Genomic DNA, 18,156 nt, shown 5'->3' with positions numbered 1-18,156 from the left:
CCCTCGACAAATTATTGGTATCTACGCTAAGGATGTCTAGTCTGATGCAGGCAAAATATGTGGCGAAATTCTTTTTACTGGCCATAGGACCGCCGCTTCATAAGATTTCTTTCTTTGTTTTTATGACGGTAGGTCAATTCGACCTTGGAACTAACGTTCTGTTCAAATTGTCGATTATTTTTTATTATATACTATATTTATATGTGAGTAATAATTGTGTATGCATGTATGTATGTTCTCAAAAATGGCTCCATATTTTGTTGGGGAAAATTGGTATCTTGGGATATTCTCGCATAAAAAAAAACGATCTAGATAGGACAGAAATCTGAGAAAAATTGTTAAGAGCCTTAATTTTTGTTTTTGCAAAGCATATAAGCATTTCTTATGACATAATATATGGTATCATAATTATTTTCTCATATAATGTTAAGATTAGCATAAACAAGATTGTTTAGTTTCCAATACAACAGTTATTTATTTTAAACAATGTCTGTTGAAAGGCCCAAAAAGCGCATATTTGCAGTTGCAGTTACTATAAATGATTCTTTGGAACCAACAGCTGAACAATCAAACGTGATAAGATGTGAAATTTAACAACTAGGACTAGCAATTGCAACAAAACCAATAAATATGACGTAGATAATTTTGGGGACCACACTGCTTTTCAATGACGATAAAATAAAAGTTCAAAATAGGGATAAAATCCTTTTTAATATACAGTGTATAATATATTTCACAAAAAATACCAGATATTTCGGTCACACATACAGTGACCGTCATCAGTAGTAAAACTAAACTAAAACAATTTAAAACAAAAGTTTATATACTAAATCAAATAAAACTACATATTGTTTAAATATCTAATTCTTTTCAAAGCAAAGGCGGAAGCTAGCCTCCTTAACCTTATTGGATTCGGTTCATTAGCGTTCAATGATATAACATTTGGACAAGGTCAACTACATTGGGTGAATGAACTTTACCCTGTCAGATTTTAATAAATTATCATAGATAGAGTTTAGCCCATATTCACCTGTATCCCGATTCAAAGCAATATTCTTGAATAAGATTTTTGTTTATTTCAAGAGTTTCAAGAAAATTTTGCTTTAAGCCCCGATCCCTAGAAATCAAAGAGACATTCTAGAACAAAATAAAATGGTCTGGAAAATTAAAAATGTTCTGAAAGGGCTGAAGTAAAATCTTCAGACTTAGAATCTTGCTTTAAAGCCGAAGAAATAGAATCTTTGTGTTGTAATAATCTCATTTCCAAACTCTGGTTAGCACGTCCCACATCTGAGCTTCCGCAAGTACATGGGATCTTATAAACTCCACTTTGTTGCCCCAATGAAGTTAGATCCTTCCCAGAATTTAGAAAGCTACACAAAGTATTATTACTCTTTAAAGCTACCGTTAGACCATTGCTTTGTGAAATTCTTTTAAGTTTTTCACTTAGCCCTGGTACATATGGTAAAGAAACAAAAAACATCTTTCTCCCGAGTTGTCTCCAAGACCTCCTTAGAAATTTCTAGAAACCTTTTTCTTCTTTTTGATAAAGTCTGATTAATTAACCATTCTGGATACAAGTTGCTTATTAGTATTTTCCTTAGAAAAGACAACTCAACAAATTTTGGAGAGCAAATACTAAAGATCCGATCAGTTAAAGAAATTATCAAACCAATTTTTACGTGGCGAGCGTGACCGGGACTATAAGACAAAAATCTGTTGTTATTTGTCGGTTTTCTGTAAATTTTAAAATCCAGACTTTTGATTTTTCAAAAGAAGAACATCAAGAATAGGAAGTTTCCCATTCTCCTCCAATTCAACAGTAAACTATAAATCTTCCCCCCAACAATTAAGATGTTCCAAAATTCCTTTTTATTCCTCCTCCCCATAATCCCATACTGAAATAATGTCATCCATATACCGGCCCCAGAAAATATGTTTTAAAAAATATGAATATAACGCAATTATTTCAAGATTCTCCACAAAAATATTAACTAATAAAGGTAAATATAAATATTAGCCATAGGTAAACAAATATTAGCCATAGGTAAAAATATTAGCCATAGGTAAACAGGTTTACCTATGGGGGCCCCTTTATCCCCTTTATTAGCTAATATTTTTGTGGAGAATATTGAAACAATTGCGTTAAGATTCATATTTTTTATTAGGCATTATTAGGCTACATAAGATTATTTTTCAGCTAATTCACTTTTTTTTGTTATTTGTTTGTGAATCGTGAAATGTTTCACACACTATTTTCGGATCAAATTACGCCCCAGACCCCAGTCCCTTGCCACGTAGGGGCTGGAAAAGTGTACACATATGGTTGTGGAACAGAACTTTTCAGCGATTTTGGGTTCTAGAAAGGATTATATATAAAAATTCACAAGGAAGGGGCATATTCTGTAGGATTTATCAAGAGGATCCTCCTTTCTGAACCAAGACACGGATCCAAGGTAACAGATTTCTGATAAAATAGTTAAAACCCCCTAGTTATTTGAACTGTGATCACCAACACACGGGAGCATGTTTGAATAAAAGTAAAAGGAAGTGGAAAGGAAGTGGAATTGGACTTAATAAGGTCTCCATCAAATCAAAACTTCAAACTCGACACATAGTAAATGACTCTATATAAGGCTTAAAAAAAACGAGATAAAAGTAGTTCACATATTTGGCTGAAGTTTAAATTTTTCTGTTTTCAAATTGAAAATAACCAGACTTGGGCTGACTTTTGCCAAGTTTACTTTCATTGCTGCAATGTGTCGTCAAAATTAACTGGTTATTTTCTTGAAGACAAGGGTATAAACTATTCTTTTAAATCAATTTCTAAGGTAGATATAATCACTGAGTGTTTGAACAATTTAGCATTACAGACTTCAAATTCATTCTTTTACAATTATAAATTTCAAACGATTTGAATAAATGGCTAATAATTCCCATTTCCGTTTAGCTGCTAGAAATACTTCGCTCGCCAGCAGACATGAAAACATCTCTCAAGAAAATGCATTAATGAGAGCCACTATTGAAGAACTGTCGTGTAAAGTGAGTTTTGTTTTCTTATGCTTATTTTCTGGAAATGTATCTGTTTTTGTACTTCCTACATGTCATAGATATGAAAATTTCAAACTTATTTTACTCAGGACCTTTATTTATTCATTTTTTATCTATCCATTATAAATAGGATTTCTATATTACTTATTTATCTATCCGTTAGGTTTCACTTTCAACTTAGGAGAAAACACACAATAAGCATCCTAAAAATTGATCCTAAAAATAAGCATCCTAAAATCCAATTTTTGTTGAAAAACCTCAATATGAACTTCTGCAATTTTTGGTAGTAGCTTGAACTTTTCTTTTAACTTTAAAAAGGACGACCGGGGACAAAGTCAGAAATGTTAGTTCATGGTAAAAAGTACATCAGGGTAACAAACTCAAAATTAGGAGGAAAGTTGGCTGAAAATGATTGAAACTCTAAAAGAAAAAGCTTTAATTGTGACTCTTGTATAAGAAATAATTTTGTGTACTGATGCCAAGTATACAAAATTTATCTAGCTTAAAGAAACCCATCCAAAGCTACGGGGGAGATTTGTATGATTTTCGAAATAGGGTGAAACAGCCCCAAAATCATAAACGATCTTGATCGAAATCAATCTATTAGACTATTATATCAGAGAATCCTATTACAGAGGCTTGAAGCTCAAGTTTAAAACAAATACAAAATTTAGATTTTTCTACCCAGAAGAAGTGTGTTTATTTCAGGATATCGCAGTTTAAAACTTAGGCATAAAAATAAATATTATTATAAATATCTTATATATTATAAATATCTAATAATATCTAAGAAGTGCAAAAAAGTCATCAAACAGCATACAAAGATAATGGATTGATTTATCAGGTACCATCTAGGTCTAACCTTGTCAGGGGCGAATCCAGGATGTTTTTAGGGGGGGGGCACAAAATAGGTTGATAAAAAAAATGGGGGGGGGCAAAAAAGATTGGTCCGATAAACTTGAGTTAGGAGCAAGTTTAATTAACGCAAACTTGAGTTAAGTAAATTACACAACTTAAGACTACGCTAGGGGGGCACGCGCCCCCCCCCTCAACCCCCACCTGGATCCGCCACTGAACCTAGTATTACTTTAAATGAAGAACAAATAAATCAGTATAGAAACATCTAGAAATCCGGTTATTTCTGTCTATATACACTGGCGGATCCAAGGGGGACCCTCCCAAGATTTTTTCTGGAACCCTCTTATCCTTTTTTTCCTTGTTTGACTCCTTTTTCAGAAAAAAATTGTCAATTTGGTCAATTATTGACAGCTTTGTCACACTGACCAATCCCCCAACATTTTGCTCATTGGCGCCCTTGTCACATTGGGCATCCCCCAAAATTTTTCTCTAAATTTGCTTCTGTCTATACAACGGCGAAATTATAGCTATGATAAAAATTCCAAAGCTAGTCCGTAGACCTGATACTATCAAGATTGGTTGACTTCAAACTTGTCTCCAAATTATCAAAAAGCATTTTTTTAGATACAAAATGAAAGTCATTCATTGGACTGAGCTCATTGTTCAGAAGTGATGCCAAATTAAACGAAAAAAGAAACAGTCCTAAAATACTTTATTCTTATACTGTTGAAAGTGTCCTTAATTGGTATACTTTTACTGTACCAAAATTCCTATAACGTTTTCAGTAAAGCGCTAGTTTCTTATAATCCTACAGGCATAGGAATTATCACCGGTTTGTTTATTTGCACTAGTTTTTTCTATATATATTAGATAAGCTATGAAGTAATGATTTTTGTTCGTTTTAAGTTTAAACTTCGCTCTTTACTTCCCCCAGAAAAACCTTGTTTTGAAAATTAATACAATTTAGTAAGCAATTTAAATGTTCTTTACCTTAATATCCGCTTCACAAGCACAGAAGAATCAGACTGACGAAATACAAGTTAACACTCTTCTTATATCTGCTTATACTTCAGAAGACTAGACATTCAAATATAATTGCTGACGAGTTTTCCAGGAAATAGGGACCAATTTTTAACAGGGTAAAAGGAAATGTTTGATATATCCAAAGTTTAAAAATTGAACACTGTTCCGTGAAATAGGGAAGAGTTAATTTAAGACGAAAATGGGGTTTTGTCAATTCCGAGTGCCAAAAATTTATCTTGTAAAGAACGTATTTGCTTTGAAGTTTCTGCTGTGTGAAAATATCAATTAATAATTTGCAAATAGGTTAATCTCAGAGACGACATACATATCTTTGAACATTAGGGGGGGGGGGTAACGACGAAACTAATGAAAAAACCGATGTGTTCTCGAATTTTACAGAGCGTAAACTTGAGTGAGTGGCGCTTAATAAAAATGTACAAAAAGACCTTCCCCCTGAGGGAATTCAAAAGATAAAACTCACATAAAAGTTTCAAATGTGGAAAGCCTCACTTTCCGGAGGGGTATCTGCCGGGGGATATTTTCCAAGGGGGAATTAAACGTTGGCCACCGGATGGCAAGCTTGGGAGTGCCAAAAACAAGCTTAAAATGTTATTTTTTTCGGAAAAAATTGTAAAATTTACAGTATTGATGATACGGCAGGAGCCAGAAAATTATACATTTGCCCCCCTGAGAAAAAAAAAATTAACTCCGGCTCTGGTTGCAACAAAAGAATATTTGACTTAACAATCAATTATGTTTATATTGGGTATTATAGGATAAAATATATTTTCCAATAATTAAAAATAAATAAAAACCTTATATTGTGCGTCGTTTTTACAGACCTTTTTGTAAACATTTCTTGTTGCAAAGAATAAACTTGGACACAACGTGAAAAGTAGTGTTAGTAGTTTCTTAGTAGTTATTAACATTCACATTTTAGGACCCCCCCTCACCGTTATCAAGTACACACAGGGTAAAACTTGTGACCCGGTATCAGCGGTTGCTATACATGGTCATGTGAAAAAAAAAAAACATTTACTATTATACACAAGATGGGTAAACAAAGGAACATGGTGGGGTGTACTCTTCTCCGAATTTTTATTTTCTTCTTTTTTTTTGAAGTCGTAAAAGAGAAAAATTAACAAGAGATATAAATTGAATATAGAGAAAAAAATCATTTTTAAAATTCAAATTAAAACAAGAAACCGTTTATTACAACTGTCAGTTATAGCACCATATCATATGATTTTACTCAAACGTGTCAAGTACTGTGGTGGATCTAGGGGGCGCCCCCCAAACGTAGTCTAAAGGCGTGTAATTTACTTAATTAACGCATTTGTGAGTTAATTAATCTTGATCGTCAAGTATTGGGGGGGGGAGGGCATAAAACCCAAGTATTTTCCACCAATTGAGGAGAAAATTGGATTAGGTAAAATAGTGGCCAGAAGTGCATCTATTTTATCGCTATTTTTTTTTGGGGGGGGAGTGATTTTATATATATTGGCTGAAGGAAATAAATGACATAAAATCAATGCAAGAAGATGGGTCTCCTGCGGCATGAAAAAGAAGCAAAATAATAACAAAATTGCCCAAATAATCAACCCCCCCTCAAAAAGAAAAAAAACATAGGACCTTTATATCAATATTGTAAACTTGGCGCATTAGCAGGAATTCTTCTACCGTGATAGATTACATAGTTATATAATTGACAGGTTAGAGTATGGTAGTTCCTGTATTATGTCCGCGTGTCTAAATCCTAGTTTTACTGAATATAAGCAACCAGCAGTGTTACCATTCTAGGGATTTCCCCCCTGCAATGGGGATTCTTGAAGTCTTTTAGGGGACAACTTTTTCATTTAGAGATTTGGGGATTTTTATAAGTCTATTGGAATTTCTTAAAGAGTTTTATAGGGTTTTCACCATAGAAAATCCTCTTCCGACTCGAAAAAATGGAACGGAAGTAGTTTTCAGTACCATTTTTTCAGAAAGCTGGTAGTCTGAAAGCCTCATTAAGCTAGTTATAGATCTTTTGGACAGTTGATTCGGAATATTCTATGTTGGATAGGGCCTTCTAGAAGACGACGATAACAAATAAATTGACCTAGAAGTCAAGGGAAGAGGGGTCCGAAATTTTTTCAACACAACTAATTATTTAAAAAACCAGGTAAAGGTGCAAATCAGAGACCCCGGCAGTCAAAGGTGCAGAGGTAATGCTCAATTAAGCCAGGACTTGCAGTAAGGAAATAATTCAGTACATGCTCCTACTGGACAGCCCTTTGCCACTTTAGATCCTATTAAACTGAATAATGTATAGTAATGAATAAAATATTTTTATCAGGAGTCCCTTTTCCTGCTGTTTTGTGCACCATTAACGAAAACATTAGTTTGGTTATCCAGATAAGAGCAATTTTCGTGAGATTTTCATTAAACCTTCTCTGTTTTTCTCCTGTTACCACAACCTCCTTGCCTTTTTCTGATTCTTTATAAATTGAACCCAAATAAGGGGCATAGCTACCGTATTTTAATTCGGAGGGGGGGGCTAGAGGTGCTAATGAAATAGGTGCTATTCTAGCGGCAGTAAAAAAAAATTAGCTATATGACAAACACACTACTTAGTGAATTTAAAAACATTACAGAATACATTATAAACAGTAAACACACATTAAACAATCATTAATATAAGTTGTGGTGCTTGACTTTTACTAAAATTGTCAGCAATGGACAAGCTTTTGTATGAACGAAAGTATAAACTTGATTTTTTTTTTCAGCCTTATTCCCCACTAATGCTACAGTACATATCCCCCTCCGCTTCCCCAACCCCCACACCCAGTACAGGATGCACAATCTCATAACAGAACCAACCCCTATTCTAATAGCCCCGGGTATCGCGCTATTCATTTACTCGTAATTTTCAATGGATTTAGATTCTGTAAGATTTAATTTTTTGTACTAAACTTATAATATAGGTGAGTTATTGAAAAATTACTTATCATTTTTTATTAAATTAATTTGTTTGTTGTTTCACCGGTTTATATTAATAAATAGCACTATTATCAGCGGGCCAAAGCCAAAACAAAAATCACAGGCAGCGCAATAGCGCTGTCTAAGTAAAGATACAGGATAAGTCAACGAATTATCTCAGAATGTGTAACTTTATATTGTGACAAATTCCCCAGATTTAAATAGAGATCGTATTTTTAGTTTGAAAGTATTCAAAAATAAAGTTAGAATTATTAATTTACTCATTCAGCATTGTTTGATGAAGAAGATCCAGAAAATCTGAACAATTCTTGGCATCATTGCAGCAGAAACCATAAATAAATTAATAACTACCAGGGATTCCAATTGGAAGGGAAAATTGACTCCTAGAGTTTGAAAAGTACCTTCCCTATTGTATCTCTGTTTACAACAACCAATTCTATAAAAATTACACCTTTTTTTCTTTTGTAAATCAGGGTATGGGAGGTATACCTTTCTGGAGAGGGTTACACTGAATATCGTTCTTGTGTCTATAATTCCCTTCAAAAGCAAAGCACGGTCTCCTAGTGTAAAACTGATAACAATATAAAAAGAGAATGGATTGATACCGCTTATACTTGCTCACAAAATTTCTAAATTGTCATAAAAATATCCATATTTTGTATAAATTTCCTTTATTCTATTCTCAGCAGCCATTTGCTGATGCAGAGACAAATGTCCCGCAAGTAGCGCTGGCGTTTTGTGAAATACGACTAATTTCAGTCATAATTCTTAGCACATTTATGTCAGTTCTTTTTTTGGAGCTGGTTAAAAGAATATTTAGAAAAATGGGGATCGGAGCCCTTTGGGGTTGGGGTAGGGGGATCGGTGCCCTTTGGGGTTGGGGTAGGGGGATTTGTGCCCTTTGGGGTTGGGGTAGGGATCTCACGACACTGTTCAAATGGAAGTTGTGTATTATAACGACCACACAGTTTCACCCTCAAATTCTCTTCTAAAATCATCCTTTAAAATCATCTTTTAAAATGTCTCTAACTGTTTCGCCGAAATAATTCCCTAAAATGTCTAAAACGGTTTCGCCCAAATAACCCCTAAACGTAATTTCAGCGTGTTCCTTTTGTTTTTGGCATCTCTGCGCTGTCACATTTCAAATTACTAAGAAACCTGATTCCCGTGTTAATCTATTCATCTTTAAGATGTTTCTTGGAGAATTGTTTCCATGGCGAAGTTTTATTAATATCTTTTGGAGTTCGACCATTAGACTTGTTTCCGGGGCGAAGACATTAATGACTTGGATCTATTCCTGGAGAATTGTTTCTAGGCGAAGTTTTAGAATTGTTTCCGGGGCAAAGTATTAATGACTTGGATCTATTCCTGGAGAATTGTTTTCGATTAACCACGTGTTCTCTCTAGGGACTCTATGCCCAAATATGGTGTCATGTCACGATTCAATAAGGCCTTCCTACTCACTGACTAAGTAAAATCAAATTTTCTTTTTTATAGTTGATAGATGGCATTAGATCCGACATTTCATGTTGGAGAAGTTAAAGATGCGGGAAACCACGTGGGGATGATCCCAAGCGGATTGGCCAATATTTTCAATTTAAAAAGCTTGTTGATATGAGCGCGAGCAACGCCAATCGTCGTGATCGTCAAATTTTTGAAAAATGAAACTTTCTACACAAAATTGACACTATTTTGCCACCCGAAGTGGCACCAAAAAAACCGGCCGAGGGGCAACCCTGGGGTTATGGCTTTGCTCAAGCTTCTCGTATGCATGTAGAATGTAAGTCTAATGTGTCCCTTGATCTTTCTTAATTTTATTATGTTAAAATCCTAGTAAATAGGTATATATCACATTCTTTAATATTATTATTAGATTCTTTTAAGCAGGAACATGTTACTCTTAATATATTAGTTATAATGCTTGCTTTCCCTTAATAATAATAAATTTCACTTCCAGCCATTATATGAACAAGAAATGATCTTTGATTGTGAATTGAATTTTGATTTATAATGAAATCACTATTAACTAAAAGTTCTCTTCTTTAATAATACAATCTTAGTTTTTCTTATACCTGTGTTGTCTTGTATACTTATTACGATGTTTAGGATTTTGTCAAGATATCTCTCTCACTTGGTTCATTTCGTATATTCGAGGTTTATTTAGGGGTATTCGGGTCTCATGGCATAGTTTGGACATGGAGTCATCACCATGAGAACCCCCCCCCCTTACAGCAAGAAGAGCCGGAGTTAGTTTTTTTTTCTCAAGGGGCAAATGTATACTTAGCCGGCCCCTGCCGTATCATCAATTCTGTAAACTTTAGAATTTTTGCTCAAAAATATTACAATTTAAGCTTCTTTTGGCCCTCCCAAACATGCCATCTGGAGTGCTTACCCTCTCTCACCCGGTGGCTAGCACTTACCACCCCCCCATCAATTACCACCCTGAAACCCCCCCCCCCCCACCGTGGAAAATACCCTCGGTAAATACCCTATCCCGTTGAAAATAAGGCTTTCCAAATTTGAGAATTTTATCTGAGTTTTTTTTTATTTCCGTAGGGGGAAGGAATTTTAGTACTTGCATATTATGCGCCACTCACTCAAGTTTACGCTGTGTAAAATTCGAGAACACACCAGTTTTTTGTTAGTGTCTTCGTTACTTAAGAAATAAATTGGGGCTTTAGATTTGCACATTAGAGGGGAGGGGGTAAAGCATAGCGGGTCTGCTTGCAAATTGCATTTGGTACAATTATTCCGCATATTAGATAGATAGATAGATAAGTGCATTTTAAAGCCAAATTTACGGCCATATTTGGCACAATTATTCCGCATATTAGTTAGATAGATAGATAAGTGTATTTTAAAGCCAAATACACGGCCATGAACACAGTAAAATAATATAAATTAAAGGCAAAAATAATATTAACTATGGTCAGCGATAATCATAAAACACTTAAATGAAACAATACATTAACCTAATAATAGTACTGAATACTTAGAAAAACGGTCATTGACAAAAAAACACTTAACGCTTGGAAAAAACACTTAATGAAACATTACATTTCCTTTCTACTTTTTTATATATATAAATATATATATATATATATATATATATATATATATATATATATATATATATATATATATATATATATATATATATATATATATATATATATATATATATATATATATATAAATATATATATATATATATATATATATATACATATATATATATATATATATATATATATATATATATATATATATATATATATATATATATATATATATATATATATATATATATATATATATATATATATATATATATATATATATATATATATATCACATATATATATATATACCTAGAAAGAATTGTTTTCTGACTTCAAACTGTTGCTTATTTTGAGAGATGCTTAGATGGGGGATTTGTCTGTCTACCAATGCCCAAAGGTCAAAATTAAAATACTACCCGTACTTTTTTACAGCTATACAGTTTGAAATACCGAAAGAAAATTCATAAAGCTAAAATTATGATACAAGTAGCGTTAAGCGATAATTTGATCAAACGATATATCGAAATATCGATATTTTTACTTTCGATATTCGATAATCGATATATCGATTTCGATATTTCTGATCAGTTTTTATTCAGATTAACTCTTGGCTTTGCAAAGTTAAAAAATAATTGGGTACTTATCTGTTAGCCACTACACACTCGAGAATCTGAATCTATAAAATCATACAACAACCGGTTTATTGCTGTTTGTATACGGAGACAATTAGCTTCGATTCAGTGGAAAACTACATTGTAGCTATGTTTTAATAAATATTTAGTTGGTATTTTGGTTTATTTAGGTTAGGTTACTTATTGCATGCAGCCCCGCTATACTTAACCCCCGCCCCACCATCCCCTAGTGTGCAAATATACAGCCCAAATTATATATATGATTGATGATTTTATATGATGATTTTCTTTACATATGAAAAAAGATGATTGATATCGAATCTACACGGGACAAAATTAATCCTTCTCTCCTTTGGCGTTTTCTGTCCTCTAAAAGCGATGAGTCTTTATCCGCATCTGCTATCCCTGATTCTGAATGGTACGCATATTATACGAGTAGATTCAATATATATTATTATATCATATTATTATTATTATATCCTATCTATTTCCAAAGCATAGCGGTTGTTTCTACCCCGTACCTGTAGATCCAAATTCTCGAGTGTGTACTGGCTGATAGAAAAGTACCAACAATTATAATAAAAGTGTATTTTGCACAATTTTTTTAAACTTTAAATAATAGAAAATCAAGCAATAAAAACAAACTTTGATTACAAGACTGAATATCACAGAAATCTAGACTTGAAATTACTCGGGCTCAAGGTAAAGAAAGATGATCTACTGGCTAGCTTTGGCTATTCAAACTCAGCAACATTTCAATGTTTTTTCCCTGAGCATTTGTTCTACCTTTCAGTTATTAAATAAAAAAAAAGAAAACAGGCTTTTTAAACTAAAAGTAAGGTTCAGTATTAAAACGAACAGAAATTATTTCGTATATGAGAGGGATTCCCTTCATATACGTTTTTTCTGGTATTTTAAAAACAAACTTCTTATTCTAATTAAATAGCCCTTGTGTTTCAGGAGTTGTTTTTAAATAATTGGAAATCTTTAAAGTAGGGGGTAACTCCCCTCGCATACGGTAGGATTTCGTTTTGTTTCAAGTTTCAATATGTCTCCCTAGTTTCCGTTAAATTAATTTTTATTTTTTTATTTAATTTTTGGTTGTTTTCATTTAATACCAGGAAATCATCACTACAAATCCGTCCCTGCTGAAAATTCCACCCAGATATTTTCTTGCGGACAATTTCGCCTAGAAATTTCTCTTGAGCCTATTTTCATTTGAAAAAAAAGACATGTCTTTCATTTAATTTTTTATATTTTTCAAATCATGCCGGAAAACTCCTTCAACAGGAAATTTTTCACTGAAATCCCATCCTCCAGATGGAAAGTTTCTTCCACGGAAAATCCTCTGATGAAGAATTTCTCCCGCGAAAAATTTCCACATGGAGAATATCTCCTGCGAAAAATTCCGCCACGAAGAATTGCTCCCACTGAAAACTATCCCATGGAAAATTTCCCCCTTGGGAACTCCCTTCCTTCACAAAAAATCTCCCAGGCAATTTTAACCTCTCTGAAAATTTACCCCGGATAATATCCCCGGAACATCTCTAGATGTTAAATTGAATCGGCAAAGAGAAAGTAAAATAAATTTGATATAAGAGTTCTGGCCAATTCTCCCGTGTAATATTTCTCCTTATAAGTTCATCTTCGGAAACTTCCCTGCCCATGGAAAATTCTCCCCGTGGAAAATCCCTTGCGCAAAATTTCCTCCCTAAAAACGTCTGTTTACTTTCATATAACAGAAACTATATGTAAACAACAGACAAAATTCATAACTTATAGCCCTTCCCCCAGCTACCATGGGGGGATCATGACAATTTCCTCGGAACATCTCTACATCAAAAATTGAATCGGCAGAAACACATTATGATGAATTTCGTATAGGAGATATGACAAATTCTCCGGTGTAAAATTCCCCCTGGTTAGTTCAGCCCCGGACACTTCCCTGTCCATGGGACATTCTACCTGTCGAAAATCCCCCCACAGAAAATTCCCCTCCCCTAAAAAAGCCTGTTTACTTACAAATAAAAAATACTATACGTAAACAACAGGTAAATTCATAACTTAAAGCCCTTTCCTCAGGTTGCGAGGAGTCAGGTTATCTCTGGAGGAACATTTTTTTCGGTCTTTTAACTCTAGTGAACAAAATGAATATCTCAATATTCGGATCGGGTGTTATCAGGGAAAAATGGTGTGAGAGAGGGGCTATTGGCTCTCCAATATCTCGGGTCACCTTAAAAGGGAGCAATAACTGTTATTTTGTTTAGAACGAGCACTTTCCCAACATTCTTGGGCCTTTGAATTGATGCGATCACGCTGGCGAAAGATAGAGGAATAAATAAACATGTATCCGTGATTTTTATTCTCACAAAAAAAACAAAATTCTACATTTACGCTGACGGGAGGTTAAAATCTTTACAAGTAGGGTTCCATGATATGCTGAATTTGATGGTACGCTTTTCTTTAAGATTCTTTGACTTTTTGGGGGGTTTCTCCCCTTTCCCAAAAATCACGCAAATTTTCTCAGGCTCGTATCTTTTGATGGGAACACTAAACTGAATGAATCCTATATATTTGGATTCAGCATAGAAAGCCAATTTTCTTTTATATGAGCAAGGCCTATCAGCTTAGAAGGCATTAATACAGCCAAGGCCTTTTGGAGGTTCTCAGCAACATTTGGAAGTCCTCCTGACTAAACGTATTTTGAGTTTGAGAACAGGCTATACCAACTTATGGATACAGGTAAGTATGCTGTGTATCAACATGTATGAGTCAATGGATTAAATACATCATTGTTCTACTTCTTGCTCATTTTTCAAACACTTTTCTATGTTGGATCTTATCTGCAGGACGTTTACTAGTAGCAGAAAAGGCTGAAAATAGTCAAATATGTTGAAATATCATTTTCGAAATCGATGATTTTATTTTGATATTCGATATCGATATTTACTCTGATATATCGATATATCAATATCGATATTGAATATCGCCCAACACTAACACATATTTTGCCTGCATCAGACTAAACATCTTTAGCGTAGATACCAATAATTTGTCCAGGGGAGGAAGAGGTTAGAGGGGAGGGAGACTTCTCAAAACGCATCAAAATGCATATAAGTTTTTTTTTTAATTTATTGTAACCTCCCCACCCCGCCAAATAGAAAATGCTGAATTCACCCTTGGTTGACATGGAAATAATATAAAACATAACGCTTAGAGAGAAAAGGAAACATCTAAATTCAGAGAAGAGTGAAAAAAAGATCAAAATATGTTGCAACATTTTTATTTATTTTTCTTTGATTCAGTAAATTTCAAATTTCGGTAAGGTCTCAGGGGATTGCCCCCTAGTCAATACCTCGCTCTTTAAGCTAAAGTTCGAATTTTATTCCAATTCTTAAAAAATGACCTCTTAATCACAAAGACCGTTATTTAGAATAAATAGCTCTTATGAAAGTACTAAAAAGTACTAAAAAATCTTTGGCTTAAAGAGCGAGGTATTGATCGGGGGGTTAACCCAATCATACACGTAACATATTTTTTTCGTTTTAAGTTTTGATGTTACTCCTTATTTTCAGTTGGAAAACTTGCTTTTTTATATTTAATTTCTGATCTTTTTTTAAATAATGCTGGGAAATCCGTCGCCCCCTTCACAGCAATGTCCCTTACCCCATGAAAATTTCCTTCTTGGAAAGATCTTCCCACGTAACCCCCAACCCACCCACCCCCTCCTACCAGAAAAAATCCCCCCTGAAAACGTCTGTATACTTCCTAATAACCAATACTATATGTTAACATTGGGTAAAGTTCATAGCTTTCAGCCCTACCCCCGGGGACTTGGGGGAATTAAGTCATCCTAAAGGACATAATTATCATATTCAACCATGCTGAACAAAATGGCTATCTCAAAATTTTGATCAGGTGACTTTGGGAAAACAATGAGCGTAGGAGGGGGTCTAGTTGCCCTCCATTTTTTTGTCACTTAAAAAGGGCACTAGAACTTTTAATTTCCGCTCCAATGAGTCCTCCCACGATTTTCTAGGACCACTGGGTCGGTACGATCACCCCTGGGAAAAAAACAACAAAAAACAAACAAATAAACACGCATCCGTCCAACGGGTTGTACATTAATAAACAAAAAATTAAACTTTCATTTCATCGTCTTGTGCTATTTTTTTATCGGTAAATTCCAAATACCATATTCGCCACTTGGTAAGATGTTTTCATTCTAGGATGGGATGGACCAGTCGAGGTCACGTGATCGAAGTTGATCAGCTAATCGTAGGGTATAAGTGGTTTTAATTGCTATTCCAAGAACTTCCAACAATTCCAGAAGCAGGAACTTCCACGAAAACGGAAAAATACATCTTCCTACAGATAATAAGCGTTTAAAGTGGAAAAAGCAGATTGAGGCAATGCATCTACCAAGTTTCAAACATGACGCAGATGAAACCATTCAAGACAGGGAGAAAGTTTCGGCTGGAGACCGGAAACTGCGGCAGCTCTGCTCCTGTATCTGGCACCAACAAACATTGATTAAAAGAGAAAGTAAGTTGTTCTAGATAATCTATTCAGAAGAACCTCTCTGGAAATTTTTTTTTTTCTTAGGCTAAACTGTTTTCACTGTTAAACTGTTTGACTTATTCTAGGGCTTCGTATTCTAAGCTTCGGGTGAGAAACCGTTTAAATGCTATATATGTAAAAATGCCTTTCTGAACTGGCATTTTTGCTTCTCTGCCTCTCTGAACTCTCTAACTTTAATAAATTAAACAATATTAAAGTTTTGATTACTAAATATCAGTATATGTATATTAAAACTGACAACGCAAATTCATTTGTAATTTTTTTAATAAAGTGCAAATTATGTTCTGGCTTTGGGAAGACATTCGGGTTTGAGTCCAAACCTGTGTTAATTTCTGCTCATTTTGAGTTTGACTCAGTTATTTATTGTAGTTTCTGTTCCATTTGCGTTTAATTTATTTATTAATGCCTATTTGTGGTAGTTTAACGCTTGGTAGATTACTTGATTTTATTTTTGCTCATTTTCTATTTAATGGAGTTCTTTACTTTTCTTTGAAAAACTTATGTGGTGAAAAAAGTTTTTTTTAATTAATTTATGTTCGTTTTATGTTGCTATAGTCTTTTCAGGGAAAAAGAAAACGATTCTTTACAGCTTTTCGCTTTTTTAAGAAATTATAGTTTGGCCTTCTATTTGTATGCTGGAGAAAAATTTTCAGCAATTTTTAGCAGCATAGACCCTTTTAAAAATCTGAACACAAATAGTACTGTTTAATTTAGTTTCACACCTCCTCTAGTTGACCTGAAAGGGAAAACTTGATACCATTCGCAAAAAAATCTATTTACTTTCTTTGATAGCTTGGATACGCTTACGCTATTTCGATCATCCTCAAAGACCTAATTTCCAGAACTTTCTACTACGTTGAACACAATGGCTATGTGAAAATTTTCATTGGATGTGTTTGGGAGAATGGTGCATGTGAGAGGGTGGTTAGTTACCCTCGAATCACTTTCGACTATTAAAAAGGGCACTAGCCCTCTTAATTCCTAATTTAATAAACCCCTTTTGAAGTTTTTACGACAACTCAATCCATAAGAACCTTATATGCCCCCAGGTAATAACTTACAAACTTAGCCCTGGGGACTTTGGGGGGTTTCTCATCCTTAAATACATATTACATATTTCCAGAACTGACAGCTAGGTTGAACGAAATGGCTATCTCTAAACTTTGATTGAATGGATTTGAGGAAATGGTGGGCTTGGGAGGAGGGTCAATTACTCTCGACTCACTTTCAACTATTAAAAAGGGCAATTTCAATTTCCAAACAAGATGACCTTTTTTTGAAATTTTTACTACAACTTTCTATATAAACCTTATATGCCCCCGGGGCATAACTTACAATCATTACAATGAGGGCTCTGAGGGGGGGGGGGTTATCATCCTAAAAATACCTAATTTCCAGAACTTTCGACTACGTTGAACAAAATGGATACCTCAAAATTTTGATTAGATGTGTTTGGGGAAATGGTGGGCGTGAGACGGAGGTTGGTGGCCCTTCAATCCGTTTCTACTATTAAAAAGGCACTAGCCCTTTCAATTTTCAATTGAATGAGTCCTTTTTGACGTTTTTACAACATTGCTTTCTATAAAAACCTTACATGCTCCCATTTCATAACTTACAACCCTTGCCCTGAGGGATGTGGGGGGATGGGTTTTCATCCTTAATGAGCTAATTTCCAAAGCTTCCAACTTCATTGAATAAAATGGCTATCTAAATATTTTGAGTGGAGATGTTTGGGGATATGGTGGGGGTGAGAGGGGGTTAATTGCCCTTAAATCACTTTTGAATATTCAACAGGGCACTAGCCCTTTGAATTTGCAATCGAATGAGTGCTTTTTCAAGTTTTTACGACAAAGATTTCAATAAAAATCTTATATGCCACCAGGGTATAACTTACACAAATGAATGATTTTTACAAATTGAATAAACTTTTACAAATGAATGATTTTTGGAGCGGATCCCCCTCTATC

This window comes from Artemia sp. Qi Xiang Cuo, chromosome 17 (assembly GCF_049724085.1).
Source record: "Artemia sp. Qi Xiang Cuo chromosome 17, ASM4972408v1, whole genome shotgun sequence".
Lineage (NCBI taxonomy): Eukaryota > Metazoa > Arthropoda > Branchiopoda > Anostraca > Artemiidae > Artemia > Artemia sp. Qi Xiang Cuo.
The sequence above is the reverse complement of the archived record's forward strand: the minus strand, read 5'-3'. Positions refer to the sequence as shown.